Below are 15,260 nucleotides of genomic sequence, written 5' to 3'. Positions count from 1 at the left end.
TTGGACAGCATGGCATTGCATCATAGAGAGGAGTGACTGGAGGTATCATCCATCCCAACTGTGGCAATCTCAGACATAGCTCAGTAACTGGGGAGAGGAGGGGCCCCAACGGATCTTTCCCACCTTGATTGCCCCTCGCTCACGATTCTGCACTCATGCCTGAGACCTGAGTGGGTCAGGAGGCCTCGGTGGGGTTTGCGGTAAAGATAGTCAATAGGCCTCAATGAGGAAGGAAGTCCCTGGAGGTCACAGGCACCAGTCCCTCCATAGTAGTGAGTGGACAGCTGATCCTTATGAAGTACTCTTCAGGTGTCGACTGGGTCTCAGAAGGGACCTTTGTGGTTCTCCTGGCCTGGGGTGGGCTCTTTTCCTCAGAGGGCCTGCTGGACATGGAATCACATCCTGGGCTTGGATTCTGCTGGAGTTTGGTGGCCTTATTTCTGCCCCGTAGCTCTCTCCCTGGAACCCAGGCTCTTGTTATTATGCATGCTTTCTCTGAATCTCTGCCCCACCCCTCTTCTCCAGCCCCTTCTGCTCAGTAACCACTCTGGGTCCCAGGACAGTTGAAATGTGACCAGCCACAGTGCTATTTTTACCGTCTCTGCGCATCACAGCTGAGGACTTGGCCCAAACGCAGGTGCATCCACGGTTGCTGTCTCTTCCTCTCGAAGGACGCAGGCAGAAAACTGATGCCTGCTCAGGGCCTGGGAGGGGAGGCCAAGTGGGCTCTCCACCTCGGTCTACACAGCTCTGCTCACTGCAGCGTGGAGCGTGGCAATATAGCAATTCATAAAATGTGACACTCCTGTGAGGCACACTGCTGTGAGCCTGTCTTACTCCATGATAAAGACTACATCTGTCAGGCCCTATCTGCTCATGTTCCGGCCAGGAGGAGAATTATATTGCCCAGATTTGCTCTCTCCTTCCCACTTACTGAGACAGTTTTCCCCTCCCTCCTGCCAGAGCCAGCTAAAGGGTCCTGTCTCAGGGGACAAATCCAGGGTGGATCTTGCAGTTTCAAGAAAAGGATGAATCTACTTCAAATTATGTATCTCTTTAAGGGACTTGCCTTATAATGTCAGAGAATTTCTGTTACTTCTTAAAAAAAAAAACAGATACATTTCATTTTGTATGTGTGTTGACTGTTACATACATATTTGTGTTTAGGCATATATATATATTTAAATTTTTTTAACTGACTTTGGTTTTGAAACTTTTCAGTAGGCATTTTTGTTTCAGTTAATCACGTTTCGATTGCAGCCTGGGGACTTTTAAAACATTTCTAGAACCCCCTATCTTGCTCCCAAAGGCTTAAGCATTATTTGATAATTAGCCTTCACAATTATGTTATACGTTTTGGAGAGAAGTGTGGGCTGGGGGAGGGTGGGAGGAGGAAAGTTGTGTGTGTTAGTTAATGTGGGTGGAATGGGGGGTATTATCTGGGGATTGGAAGAATGCTTATGAGAGAAAGAAGTGCACTCTGTCAAAATTGTGTTGGTTGCCAGTTCTCCCTAAAACCCTCACTTAGGACCCAGGGAAGTGTGTGTGTGTGTGGGTGGGTGGGGGGTGGTTACTGAAAACTTTCTCGCCTTTCCTAATTAAAGTGATGCCAGAACACAGGATCTGCATAGAGGCCAGCTGCCTGCCATTTGAAATGAAATATGCTTTGTTAGACCCTCTCTCCTCTTCCTAGAGCTCAGGATGCAAACAGGAGACAGAACACTTGTAAAAATTTTGGATGCAGTATTTTGGTATTTATCCGTCTGTGACTCTGATAGCACAACAAAATGGTCCTTGCTAAAATGACGATTTCTTTCCCTTTCTTGCTGCCTTGTGTTCAGCTGTGCCATTTCTCAGCACCCACTCACACAAGCAAAATGCAGACTCCCGTACTCTGGGAGGCTGTGCCTTGATTCATGCTCTCTTTGATTGCATCTTTTCAACGTCAAGGAAATATACTTGCTTTTTTTTTCATTTTATGAAACATTTCTTAATTTTTTTAAAAAATTTTTAACTTTTGGATTAGATTTCAATGAAATTGAGTAGCTGGCTGATTTGAAGAGACAGAGAAACAGTAGAAGGTGTGTGTCAGGGTCCATTTCTTCTTTCTTCATTTCTTTTCCCTATCAAGATGTTAGAGGAGCAGAGTACTTTTCTGAGATACAGTGAAATTTCAGTAGTACCAGACAGTGGGGAGGCTTGTTTGTTGTTTGTCAGCTTATTGATTACAATTGTTATTTGTTTTTGGTGGAGGGAGAGAGATTTCTGAAGTTCTTGGTCCTAATCACACACAGAGCTGCCTAGGCTTGCTATGCTACGTGTTTCTTTTTTGACCAGGAGTAAGAATCACCAGTATAAGGGCTGTAGGTTCTGACCGGGATATGGATGCATGAACCAGTCCTGTGAAGAGAGCAGGGATTAAGGTGACTTGCAAACAGGAGCCCTGCAACCCCAGTCCTTTGCTGGTGGGCAGGGATATGCATCTAGGACCCACAGATCTTTGATTTTCCTGGATTATGTGAAATTTCTTCATTTATAATGTTGATCAGTCACTCAAATAAAGAGGATAAGTAAATACCTCTAACGCACCACAGGACAAAGAAAACACATCTGTAGCCTGCGTTCCTCTGTCATGGAGAAAAGAGTGTTGTATACATATGGGCCCACTGACATGCTGCACAGGGACCTGGAGGAGAAGCTTCTGTAGTGTAAAGGTGTCTCCTGAAGTTCATGGGCTGAAAACTTGCTGCCTGATGTAGCTGTGTTAGATGGTGGTTGGGCCATGAGGGCTCTGCCCTCCAGAGTGGATTAATGCAGTGATCACAGGAATGGGTTCCTTATGCAAGGATGGGTTTGGCCCTGTTCTTTGTCTCTCTTACCTTCTCTTGCCCTCCCGTCTGTCAGCCTGGGATGATGTGGCAAGACCCTCCCCAGATGCCAGTTCCTTGATGTTGGACTCCCCAGCCTCCAGAACTGCAAGGAACTGAACTTCTGTTTTTCTAGATTACTGAGTCTGTAGTGTTTTATATATGCAGTATCTAAGACAGAAGCATGTGCAGATGCGGGTCAGAAAAATTTGGGAAGCGAGACCATTTCCTGCCCACGTGCCACTGTGTTCTTTTGGAGGGAAGCCTTCTTTGAATTCTTTATAAGAGCTGTCTTGCCCTTTCCCAACCCTCTCCTTCAACAAATATGCTCATCAAGTATATTTATTAATTGCCTGCCTGGGGCCATGCAGACTGCGGTTTCTACCACTCTCCCAGTTGTGTTATAGTTATTTGAGTAAAAGGATAGAGAAAACTTGATTCCCTCAATTTTCAAGATGCCAAAGAAGGAAAACCTGCCTGCCGGAAATGCTTGCTAGAAGAAGGGTGAGATGAGCTTATGCCTCACCAAGAAGCTTACTCAGTGAGGTGCCCACCCACCCCGCAAAGCCTGACCTCTGTGAGGAAGTGAAGCATGGAGTAGAGCCACCAAGAGGGTGGGGAATTGTGGTGCGTGAGGCCACCCCTCTCTCCTCAGTTTTCAGCAAGGTCACAGAAGTCATGAGGTGATGTGCCTAACCAAGGAAACAGGCTCAGAAGTGGCCACAGAAGAGGAAGACTGGGAATTTGCGGAGGTCATGGGAAGAACTGTAGATTCAAATAAGTCATAAAATTCAGTCCAAGTCAATTTCTGTGATGCACTGAGGTCCCCAGGTAATATCCAGGCACGTGATCTCCTGACCTAGCCTGTGGGCAGTTTGAGAGTAGAAGCCAGGTCAAGATGGACACTGTAGGCACAGAGCACATGGCTCAGCACCTACTTGCTGAATGAATGAATTGGCAAGAAAGCTGTGGACCACCAGTCTGATAACACAGAACACAGGTGTTGTCTGTACTAGGACTAGAAATAAACTAGATTGGAGAGGGTTAATTTCCGCCTTCAGCATTCTCAGGAAGGATAATGTATGCTGGGGAAGGAAAGCATTAGTCTTTCCCTTTTGAAACCCCAAAAAGATTTGTCTGAAGCATGTATTGAAATGGGTAGCATACAGGTGTTTTGAGAGCCGCTCCAGCCCCAGAGAAGGCCTCTGGGCAAACCAGAGAAGACGTGCTTGGTAACGAGGATCACTCCTCAGCTGCTCTGCGTGCTTCAGTGGGAAAATGCAAATCAATTCATTTCTGCTTTTGAGGACAACTTCTGATAAAGGGGTCCCCGGGCAAAGTAACCCCTTCAATGTGCCTGACTATCTTTCCCCATTGCTATCTTTCCCTGCACTTCCTGCAGAGAGCCTGGTGGGGGGCGGGGAGGGCCTGTGGATGGGCTGCAAGGGAGATGCGTAGAAATGAGCTGGGAGAGGGGAGAGAGGGAAGGGGGCTTGAGCTTTGTGTATGGGGGCAACTATACAAGGGCCTTGAATTGGGAGGCGGAGCTGCCTCTCCTTGGGTCTTTGTCAGCCACCAGCTGTGCGTGACCTTGGGCAAGGATTGGGATTCACAATCAGTCGAAGCTTCAGTGAATAATGGTGGAAATCATATCAAGTCCATCATCTAGGTTTATATATTTATTTTAGCAATGGGGAAGCAGATCTGAACAAGTTTTCCATGGGTACAAAATGTGGAAGACTGGAATTAGAATCCAGATCTCCTGGCTTCAGAGTGAAGCCCCTTCCACGGGCCTCACTTCAAGTGTCATGCTGAGTATCAGCAGCCGTGGGTTTTCATGTTTCATAAATGGGACATAAATGTTGGGGTATATGGAAGGGTTTGATTTAGATTGTAAAGACCTGAATATCTAAAATTTACAGTGACCTCCCTGGGTTCTCAATGTAGGTAATTGAGAACAAAAATAATGCAAAATTGTAACACAAGTATAAAGAAGCACGATAAAGAATTTTTCCAGTGATGACTACATTGATGATTTTTAAATAGCAAATTGTATTAAAAGTTTATTTTATTTTATTTTTTTAAATATTTTTTGACTTGTAGGAGGACACACTACCTTTACTTTATTTATTTATTTTTTTATGTGGTGCTGAAGATCAAACCCAGTGCCTCCTACATGCGAGGCAAGTGTTCTGCCACTGAGCCACAGTCCCAGCCCAAACTTTTGTATTATTTTTGATGTTCCTGTTTTCCTGGTACCTTGGCACAAGCTTTTCCTGCTTATTTGGGAAATTCAGCTTATGGCTTTGCACGTCATCTCATACTGATTTTCGAGTGAGTGTATGAGAGGGTTTTGTGAATGTATGTTTGAACAATTGTCTTTGGTTATTTGTGTGTGTGTGTGTGTGTGTGTGTGTGTGTGTGTGTTTAAGTTCTGGGGATGGAACTTAGGGCCTTGTGCACACTAGGAAAGTGCTGTTCCACTGAGCTACACCCCAGCCCTGTGCTATGGTTTTCTATGATAATAGTAAGAAGTGTGTGTGTGTGTGTGTGTGTGTGTGTGTGTTGAATATGTATGTGCTGAAAGCAGATTTGTTTATTTTCTTTCTATAGATTTTTAACCAAAGAAATTGCTTAAATTGGCAGACTCTTAGTTTGCCCAATGAGATAATATCCAAAGGGGCTTTGCTAGGGCTTGCAGTCCCTGCTTGAAGGTTACTTTTTCTCAACAAAGTTAAAAAGATACCACTCTGAGAGTTTGGGGTGGAGCTCAGTGGTAGAGCACTTGCCTACCGTGGTTGAGGCCCTGGGTTCCATCCCCAGCACTGAAAAAAGTGAATGAATGAATGATTTGAAAAATTATTCACATAAATGTCAATCTAAAAGAGAAATAGTTTGGCTTAAGAAAAGCAACTGGGACCTGAATTTCCAGAGAAAAATTGTGTGCTAAAGAAGTCAAAGAATGGATTAATTTGCTTTGGGCCTTATTGATTTTAATGCTTTGATCTAAAGGGGTAAATACCTTTCAATTCTTTCTCAATCAGCAAGGAGTTTATAGAAGTTTTTCCTTATACACCTGAAGCATGTGTGTGTATGATGTATGTGTAGGCACATATGTGTACTTTATAGATGCAATATGTATTTCTATACACACATATTCTTTACTATTGGTGGCCTTTTGGTTTTGACATGTCTGCCTTCTTTCTTCTGTTATAAAACTTCTGTTATAAAACTTGGTGTGCCATCTACACCCTGGAATCATCTTAGGCCCAGGCAAGTGCAGTGAGACTCTGGCCTTATCTAGAGAGAGGGTCTAGGCACTCAAATCAAAGGCTGGAATTGCTCCTTGTGATAAGAAGAGTTGGAGGAATTTCCTGCTGAACACTCTTTCTCTCTCTAAGTGGTTTTCTCATCTGTGCCTCCAGTTGATTCTCAAAAAAAAAAAAAAGATTCCGAACTACTGTTACTGAGTCTTTTGCATGGTTAGGTGGTTTTGGGAGGAGGGTAATTTTTCCCATAGCCATCCTTCCCTCCAAAGGATACTTGGTAATATGGGGAGAGAATTTTGTTTGTCACTACTGGAGGAAGGGGGACCACTGTTGCTGGTGCCTACTGGCTAGAGGTTGGGCTGCTGCTACTTGGAGGGTAATGTGCAGCGCCTGTCTCCCTGCCCCCACCAAATGAACAATTTTCTACCTCCAAATGTCAGTAGTGAGGTTGAGGAACTGTGGTGTGTGCTGACCTCCATGTTCCCTTATTCTAAGCACGTTTCCCTCAGTTCTTTCCAGGATCCTTCAGGGTAGGTACTCTTGTCTACCCGTGCCATTTTAGAAGGCCATCTTAAAAATGAACGGCAGTCTGGTATAGAGAGAAGAAATGACATGACCGAAGCCACCAAGACCTAGTGCAGATGCCAGGTCTGTCTTTGTCTGAATTCTCAGCTTTCAGTGCCATTCTGTGCTGCAGACTTGCTTAGTCCTGCCTGACCAGCATCCCAGAGAACAAGCTGGGGTCTCCACTTGAGGCCCTGGTACCCGTCACAGAGGTAGGTGAATTGTTCTTGTACTGGAGAGATCATGTCTAGATTTTTCAGCTTCTCCTTCCAGAAAGTGGGTTCTGTGTGGAAGTGTAAACAGTTCCTTCCTGGTGAGCCCCTTTCTGTTCTGTCTCGGCTTGGTCTCCTTTTTGGCTTTGTTTTCTTGTATCACCACACTCTGGATCTCCATCTATACAGCCCTTTCCTTACAGAGCCCTCCAATATCTGGCAGGTCGATGTCATTAAAGGCCTAACTGGATGGTTGTCCTTGGGGTATGTGTGTTGATTATTGCCTCCAGGCCAGAGAAAAGGACAGTTTCCTCCCAAACTGCCCAATTCCTCCTAGACACTTTCATATACTTCTGATGAAATTCACTGGCTCTTCAAAGGCAAAGAAAACAAACAAATGAACCAAATTTAGGATTCAGATTGTGCCAAGATTTCACAGGAAAGCTTTTGCTTTCACAAAAGCCTTCTGAGGAATTCCTTCATCGGGAGAGAAAAAGCATTCCTAGAGATCTCATTAGGTAAATTACTCTCAGATTAACATATTTTATTAATTACCTATTATGGGACTCCAAAGCTAAACAATCATAAAAACAACAAAAAGAAGTAAATATAGTTCCTAGTGACTAATAGATGCCATGAAAGGCATAATCAGTAAAATCAATTATATGCATTATTATAATGAAAGGTACAGTTAGTGCTTTAAAAAAATAATTAGGTTATTGGCTAAGAGGAAACTAGCCCCCTTCCATTACCCTAGAGCAAGCCCTGGAGGCTTCACTCAAAGGCTTTTAGTAGAGAAATCATTGGTTTTATTGGCCAGGCAAATTAGTGACTCCATTAGCTTCGCCAGTGGGGGACCCTGGTATTCCTAAGTCACCAGGTGCTTTTGATCTGGTTGTGCATTTTCTCCAGTAGAAAAATTTAGGGTTAAAAGAATGTATTGCAATGTGTATAAAATACATGCCACTCTACATGTATGGTGAGGATAGAAACCAAGGAAAATGATAAGGTAGATAGTGAGGATTTGGCTGTGCATGTGGCATGTGAGGTTTGTATGTCTGTATGTGCATGATTTGTGTGCTGCGTGCATACACCTGACCGACCAATGCATTCATATGTATTGCTTGAGACTGGATCACTGGCATTTCCAAACCTCTGTCCAGAACTCAATTCATCTGTCTTCCTTTGTATGTAAAAATATTCTATTTAAACCTGTAGAAAAGCTACCTCCAAAGTGCTAATAAATAATATATGCAAAGTTTTTTTTTTCTTATCAATATAAAGAAATGTGGAGTTGCGAGGCTGGTGAAAACCTGCATTAGACAATGTAATGAAGCAGGAATTAGAACAGCGTAGCTCCTCTGGCCATTATAAATGAGGACGGCAGCTACCTGGAGAATGGGAAAACTGATGAGTACAGTCTGTTGGGGAGAGCAGGAGGAAAATTTCCCTCAGGAACACATTTCAAATTACTTATTTATGAACTGATGAACTGGGAGACCACCTATGGAGACATCGGTGTAAGCAGTCTGCTGCAGACAGCTACAGAGTTCCAGTTAATTGTGAGGCTGTTTTGTGTTAGAACTCCTGCTCTCCAGCTGGGCTTTGGAGGCAGGAAATTTAGGCTCTGACTAGAAGTTACACTTTTCCTCTTTCTTGTCTGCATCCATGTATACATGCATATTTTAATCCACTTGAATCATTTGTGAGGGCCTGGGAAAAAGCTGCTACACTTGACCTGCAGGTGGGGTAGGGGGCTGGACCCGGGAGAAGGTTTGGTGTTGGAAGGTTTGTAGGTTTGTCAATTCTCATAAGGCTGTTGGATCAGGTCATGGACAGCCGAGTCCTCCTCCTCCTCCTCCTCCCCTTCCTGGTCAGTGTCTTCCTCTCCCTGCTCCACACCTTCATTGCCATGGTGACAGAGTAGCTGAGTGCTTCCTGTGAGCTGGGCTTTCTGTGGTGTTTTACATGAATGATCTCATTTTATCCTCACAAGATCCCTGGAAAGTGATACCATTGTTTTCCCCATCGTGGAGGTGAATAAACGGATGGATGAGAGAATTGAGATGACTGTGTCTGGGCCATGAGCCCAAGTTCTTAGGCCCATAGAACTCAGACCCCTAAATGGCTCCTGAATGATTGTGAATGTTCACCAGGAAGGAAACAGCATGGGGGAGGTTGTGCTGTGAACTTCCTGCCTGTGCTTGAGGCTGTGTGTGTGGTGAGGCAGTTGGGTGATTTGCATGTGATTGAGAAGGGGTGGGCCATGCTTAAGAACCAAATCCCTTATGGATTTTCATTCTTTCTTCTTTTGCTTGTGGCACTGGGGATGGAACTCAGGGCCTTGCACTAGCTAGGTAGGCAAGTGCTGTACCACTGAGCTAAATCCCCCAGTCCTCTGCTTAGGGATTTTTATTACCTCCATTTTAGAGATAAAGTAACATTGGGAAAGTGAAGCAAACTTGCCCTAAGTCATACACCTAAGTGACAGAGAGAGGGTGTGAACTGAATCAGAGCTGTGTGCACCTACCTCAGTAGGGAGCTTCTTGAAGGTGATTCTGAATCTTATCCAACATTTAATTCTTAGTACTTAGCAAGATATCTGCCAAAACCCATCCTCAATATATACTTGTTGCAAATTTGAGGAGTTCACGGAGCTTTTGCAAAGATCCTCATTCATTGGAAAAGACCACAGTAATATTGGCATGTAATACACATTGCCTGTCCAGCTGTGTGTCAGCTCCTACACCATTCCAGTGCATGGTCATCATCTCACTCAAATCTGAGAACCAGATGAAGCAGGTTCTAGGTGCTCTGTTGCTCAGAGAGGTTAAGTCACTGATTCTCAAGTGGGAGCAGTTTTACTCACCCCTCTTCCCAAGAGATAATAGGCAAAGTCTGAAGACATTTTTGGTTGTCACAGCTGGAGGGTGAGGCATATGGATAGGCAAATATCCTACAATTCACAGGACATTTTCCCATGACAATGATGCAGCCCAAGCTGTCAGTATTGCCCAGGGTAAGATGATGATCTGAGCAGAGTTCTTACACTGGCAATTAAGAGAGAGAACAGCCTCCTTTGTCCTACTCAAGGGACTGTGTACCTACCTTCTCTTGGACCACTCTGCCCATCCCTCCCTTCTTGGGGGAGCCTGTGGTTTGCCTGAGGACAGAGTTACAACATGAGTCATGGAGCCATAAGTGACTTGGGTGAACAAGTGAGGTGCCTTTGATATGGATCACTACACAAAGGGAATTCTTCATCTTTTCTTGACAGCTGGGTCTGACCATACCAGATCAGGAAGTGTGCATGGCTGGATGGAGCCATCGCCTGGACTTGGTCCAAAGACTAGAGATTTGGAGTATCCCAGGTTCCAGGCTAACTTCAACAGTTCCTGGCGTGTCACCTCTGGAAACGTGTCACCTCACTTTTGGAACCTCCATAGCTTTAGCTATGGAATGGAGAAACCTCTGTTCTGTCCGAGTCTCAAAACTGTTTATGAAAATTGTGTGAGGAGATGGCCTCCAAGCACTGCAAAGAGGTTAAAGGGCTTCCCATCCATCCCCTGGAACTCCCTTCATTGCATCCACAGATGTGTAATAACAGCAGGGGCAGTGAACATTCTATTATGAAGTACTTACATTTTGCAAGATACTAAGGAGTAAAAATTTTCATCTCATTGAGTCTTTGAAACTATCCCAAGAGGAAGGTACTAAATTAGTAGGGCTACACACTCAGTTCAATATTTGGATATTCAACATCTAGAAATTCTTAACAATATTTGAATAAGGAGCTCAATGTTTTCATTTTACAAAGGGCCTAGCAAATTTTGTAGTTGGATTCATCCTTTAGACATGTCTTTCTGTAGCCTGAGAGTATAATAAACCCTCAGCATTGAATCGGTCAGAAATGGCCTCAGCCCCTCTGGGATCAGAGGTATAAAAGTTTTAAAAGTTGATCTGAACATTTTCTAGTCTTCTTTTCCTTATGAAAAGAAGAAATGACATTTATAAGACTTATCAACCAGTCCTATTTGCACATTGATCAGTAGAGAGAGTAAGCAACTAGACTAGAGCAAGAAAATAACAAAGAACTGGGTAAAGTCAGGCTTGCATTGAAAGGCATCTCAACAAAAGTAACAGTAATAATAACAGAATCATCATAATGATAATGAGAATGATAATAAAAACAGAACCAGTATTGTCACAGAAAAACTTTCTTGAGATCTCCCCGTGCAGAGCCCTGTGGCAAGTGTTTACATGCATGATCTCATATAACCCACATAATAATCCACGTGGTCTGCACTGTTATGTTACCTTACAGATGTCGAAACCTTGGCTGACTGGCATTAAGTGACTTCCCCACCACATCAGACAGCCTGAGATGGCACCCCAGCTCTATTTGTTGGCTGTAATGACTTGAGCAAGTAATGCAACCATGCCTCACTTTCCTTGTGTGTAAATGGGAATATAACTTCCTTTACGGAGTTGTTATAAATTTTGAATTAGGTAATGTAATCTGGAATGGAAGAGGAAGTGCCTTGCCCATTTTGCTTACTGCTATATATAATGTTTTAGAACAGTGCTTGGGACATAGTTGGTTTACCAGTTATCTAAGGCCATAATTCTGTGTAACCACCACCCACAAAACTTTAATGGCATACAGTAATAAGCAATAAAATGTGAGTTTACTGCTGTCATGTCAAGAATCATTTGGACATTGGCTAGGTAGTTTTGCCTATCTGGCTGGGCTTGTAGTGGGCCTCGGGATGAGCTGTTTATTTGTGCCTGGGGCAACTTGGTTCCACTCTCCACAGCTCTCACCCTGCAGGAGGCTGCCCATGCCATGGCATGGTAATGGTGGGGTACTTGAATGCAAATGGAAATTCACAAATGCTTTTTAAGCCTCCACTTGCTTCACATCTGCAAATGTCCACTGGCCAAAATTTACCTTGGCAAACCCAGAGTCAAGGGGGCAGGTCAGGTCACCTTGCCCAAGGTGAAAGAGCTAAAGAATAGAGGCCAATTGTACCATCAATCTAATATAATAACTATTTGAAGAAACGATTTGAAAGTGCCTAACACACAGCAAGGGATCAAAACAGCAGTAATTCATAACTCTAATAACACTAATCTGATAAGCTGTGAAGTTTGTTAAAGTGTTAACCCAAAGGAAGGCACCATACGTGCCTTTGACCAAGCATGTCTTTTTATTTCTGTTGCTGTTTTTCTTGAAGTTTCTAAAGGGTGTTGACTGGATTGAGTGTCACTTCTTATTTTAAAAAGGAATAGAGTTGCACAGATCATAGAGGGAACCCAAGAAACAGCTCCTCAGAACCAAGGTCACAACAGGGCCCTTTGCACTTGGCTGTAGGAATCCTGTTCTCAGCAAATTCCCTTGACACCTTTCACACCCTGGCTCTGTTCCTTTGTTTTAATCTAGTGGGGCAGGGACCTGGGCTTCATGTGCAGGCACTATTTAAAATATTCCTTTGCATGACTCCCAGACCATAGGACAGAAGCGGGTCCCCTCAAGCCCGAGTGTGGCCCACCACTCTTGGCTCTAGAGTGCTGGCTGTGGAGCAACAGGGCCCCCAAACTGTAGTTTCTTTCACTGGCTTGAAGAGTCTGGTTCGGGGGGCGGGGGGGGGGGTGTCTCTCTGAGAGCTGCCACTGTGTGCGGCGATGGATGATGACAGGTTGGTTTAATGCAGCTCTTGCCAAGATTAAGGGCTTGTCAGACAAGTATCACGGGAGAATGAGGGATTGCTCTGGAAAGTCACTCTGAATTGCTAACTAACAGAGCTGGTGCTTGGGTGGGGGTGGGATTTCTCACATTTGATGAGCTGTAGAGAGGGATTTAGCAGAGCTGACTTCTGTCCTCCTTCTGAGCAGAGTAGATGGGCCACTGGGATGCATCCGCCCTGGGGTTATGGGTTCTAGGAGTGTCTAGGTTGGGATATCAGAGCATCCACCAACCTTGCGGAAACTGCTTGCAAAGATACATGCTCCTAAACATGACTCCCTCCCTGCCCAGGAAGAGGAGCCATAGTTTTTACCAGAATCCCAAGGGTTTGTGACCCCTGAACACTGGGTACCCTTTCTGCTCCATTTTAATCAGTGCTATAGGCAGAGCTTCTGAAGGCAACTTTCAAGATTTTCATCTGGACAGTAAAAGCAGTAAGCTATCATTAAATAATTTTAAAAAGTCAGGTGATATTAGTAGGCCTGATTTTCTAAATACTTATTCTATCTATAGGATTGCTACAAAAATGATAGATCTATAGCTACTTTCTCTTATTGATGCATTCCATAAATATTTATATTGAATGCCTAGCCTGCATAGGAAGCCTCTGGGTAGAAAGCCTGACCTCATGGAGCATAAACAACAGAGGGGAGAGCCTGAAGACTTTTAGTACAGCCCCGAATTCCAGCATAGCATAAAAAGCGTTGTATGGTCAACCATTTATTTGTTAATTTAATAAAGACTGAGCCTCTACCATGTACCAGGTCCTGCTATATCATGGGGATTATCAGTGAATTTTAGACAGGCATTGTCTCTGCCTTCATTGAATTCACATTCAGATAGGCCAGATAGGTGAATGAGCTGTATATGACATACTGTGACAGCCACTAAGAGAAGGAATGTATGAGGTTCAGAAATCTGAGCTTCTCCCTATCGGGTAGAAAGATTAGGCACAAAAAAATGTAAGGAAACATGGCAGAGGTGATGTTGTATTCACTAGATTTTTCTCTTTGCGGACATGTAGGAAGTTATGTTTCCCAGCATCACTTGCAGTTAAGTTGGGGCCATGTGACCAAGTCTGTCCAATGGAATGTGGGCATGAGTGATGTACATTCTTTCTAGGACTGAGCCTTCCATCTTCACAGGTGATCCTCCAGCCCTCTCCTTCCCTGCTATGGGGACCACATGTTCCAGATGGTACAGCAATAAGATAGAGGAGGGCTGCCTAAGTCCTGTGCATGGTGCTGTGAATGAGAAATAAACTTGTGCTATGCTAGGATTTAGGGGTTATCTGTTTTAGCAACTAAAGTTCATAATACAGTTGATAGCATTTACAAGTCCTCTGCAAATATCAAAATAACTTACAGTATTCAATTTTAATTATTCTCTCGGCCATTGTCACAGTCCCCTAATTTCTCTCATTTTACATCTTTTATTTGCAAGTGACAGAATCCCACTCAAATAAGGTCTAGCAAAAAAGGGAAACAATTTTTATTGGGGGTGAATGTAGAATTTGAGTTGAGGATTCTTTGGTCCCAGTTGCTGCATCTTATCCTGAGGTCCTATTTCTTTCCATCTCTCAGCTTTTCTTCCTTTCTATTGATCTGTTCTGCACCCTCTTCAGATGGTGGTCCTTTACTGCCCTAAGCTCATGTCCTAAGGAGATATCTGAGACAACTTTTTTTTTCAATGATTCCAGTAAATCTCTGGCAACTGCTTTTCTTATACTGCTTGAGTCAATTGTCCATCCATGAATCCATCAGTCACCGTGTGGTTACTTGATCAGGTGTAGATCACAGACTCATCCAGGAATATTGGAGGTGTGACAGCCCATTGAAAGGGTATATAAATGCTCCTTGAAAGGAAACTGGAGGGGTAGAAGCCAAAGGGGTAATAGATGTCCATTTGAGTCAATATCTTGTGTTAGTGGGGGTTCTCCAGAGAGAACCTACAGGATGGATGGATGAATGGATAAACAGATGAGAAGGAACTTATTAGGGAAATGGCTTGTGTGATTACGGAGACTGAGAAGTCCCATGATGGACCATCTGCAAGCTGGAGAACTAGGGGTGCTAGTAGTGAAGCTCAGTTAAATCTGAAAACCCCAGAACCAAGGAAACAGATGGTGTCAGTCTGAGGCTGGTTGTGGGAGGCTGTTGATACTAGTCTCTGAGTCCAAAGTATAAAGGCCCTGGATTTCTGATGTTCAAGGACAGAAGAAGGCTGTCCCAGCTCCACAGGTGCAAGGGAGAAATTTCTTTCTTCTGCCTTTTCACGTTCTCCTGGCCCTTCACAAGTTGGTGGTGCTCACTCATATTAGGTGAGGATGGATCTTCTTTACTAAGTCCATCAATTCAAATGCCAATCTCTTCCAGAAACGTCTCGCAGGCATATCTAGAAATAATGCTCTGCCATCTCTCTGGATATCCCTCAATCCATCTAGATTTAAACATCGTAATACTATTTAGTAAGGGCTTGTAATATGTAAGAGACAGTGCTAAGGACTTTTTATATATTATCTCACTTATACCTCCCTATATCTTACTTATATCTACCTAGGAGGTAGATTCAGTTATCTATGGAGTAACAGCAGTGATATCAT

The sequence above is a fragment of the Marmota monax genome, unplaced genomic scaffold, assembly GCF_021218885.2.
Source record: "Marmota monax isolate L192 unplaced genomic scaffold, Marmota_monax_Labrador192_F-V1.1 WCK01_AAM20220418_F8-fsc00236, whole genome shotgun sequence".
Taxonomy (NCBI): domain Eukaryota; kingdom Metazoa; phylum Chordata; class Mammalia; order Rodentia; family Sciuridae; genus Marmota; species Marmota monax.
Note: the sequence above shows the minus strand (reverse complement) of the source record.